Below are 1,460 nucleotides of genomic sequence, written 5' to 3'. Positions count from 1 at the left end.
ACCCTGGGATGTGAGGAGGAGGAGGGAGAAAGCAGCTCCTGGGACTGGAGACAAGATTTGGTGAGTTCTTGTTCTTCCAGAGGATCCCGCTCAGTTCCCAGCCATCAGCAACCCTAGTTCCAGAGCATCCGATGCCCTCTTCTGGCCTCTGTGGTCCCCAAGTATGTACATGGTGCACATACATACATGCAGGAAAAACACGCCTACACATACAAACAATAAAAACAAAGAAATCCCTGGATGGCATGTGGCTCAGTGGTTAGAGTGCTTGCCTAGCATGTGCAAGACCATGGGCTAATCCAGAAAGGAGGGGGGGGGATCTGGGCACAGGGCATAGGGGAGGCTGCTTCAGCCTGGACAGGTAGGGGAGGTGGGCAGAGGACCGCAGTGTGTGTAGGAAATGCCCCTGAGAGAGTCCTACCAATTCCCTCCCATTGGTCAGCCTGATCAATTAGTTTCTCCCACCCAACCTCCGATCCTCCCCTCCCCCCGCAACACACCGATTCCCCCAGCAACACACGGATCTAACAATTCCAGGGACCAGTGATGTCACAGGTACACATATCTCACTTTGAGAAGCTGATGAGCAGGTTCTGTCCTTTGAAGGGTCCTCATAGATGCTGCTCCCTGATTAAGGAATTACCTGTGGCTCAAAATAAAAGTTCAGAAAACAATACTCCATCTATCTATCTATCTATCTATCTATCTATCTATCTATCTATCTATCTATCTATCTATCTAATATTTATCTATCCATCCATCCATAATCTATCTAATATTTATCTATCTATCCATCCATAATCTATCTATCTATCTATCTATCTATCTATCTATCTATCTATCTATCTATCTATCTATCATTTATCTATTCATCCATCCATAATGTATCTATCCATTCATAATCTATCTATCTATCCATCCATAATCTATCTATCTATCCATCCATAATCTATCTATCTATCTATCTATCTATCTATCTATCTATCTATCTATCTATCCATAATCTATCTATCCATCCATCCATTATCTATCTATCTATCTATCTATCTATCTATCTATCTATCCATCCATCCATCCATTATCTATCTATCTATCTATCTATCTATCTATCTATCTATCTATGTATCTATCTTTCTATCTAATATTTATCTATCCATCCATCCATAATCTATCTAATATTTATCTATCTATCCATCCATTCATCCATCATCTATCTATCTATCTATCTATCTATCTATCTATCTATCTATCTAATATTTATCTATTCATCCATCCATAATGTATCTATCCATTCATAATCTATCTATCCATCCATCCATAATCTATCTATCTATCTATCTATCTATCTATCTATCTATCTATCTATCTATCCATAATCTATCTATCTATCCATCCATCCATTATCTATCTATCTATCTATCTATCTATCTATCTATCTATCTATCTATCTATCTATCTAT

General features: G+C 38.6%; 1 long non-coding RNA gene across 1 annotated transcript in view; it reads right to left on the bottom strand.

Moving 5' to 3' along the window:
• Nucleotides 1–539: 539 nt before the first annotated feature.
• LOC113458038 overlaps nucleotides 540–1,460 on the bottom strand; it is a 3,807-nt gene continuing 2,886 nt past the window's right edge. Inside the window, exon 4 of the long non-coding RNA XR_003378489.1 lies at nucleotides 540–643. This is a non-coding gene — a long non-coding RNA (uncharacterized LOC113458038). The remainder of the gene's footprint in view (nucleotides 644–1,460) is intronic.

This window comes from Microtus ochrogaster, chromosome 2 (assembly GCF_000317375.1).
Source record: "Microtus ochrogaster isolate Prairie Vole_2 chromosome 2, MicOch1.0, whole genome shotgun sequence".
NCBI classification, from domain to species: Eukaryota; Metazoa; Chordata; class Mammalia; order Rodentia; family Cricetidae; genus Microtus; species Microtus ochrogaster.
The sequence above is the reverse complement of the archived record's forward strand: the minus strand, read 5'-3'. Positions and strand labels throughout refer to the sequence as shown.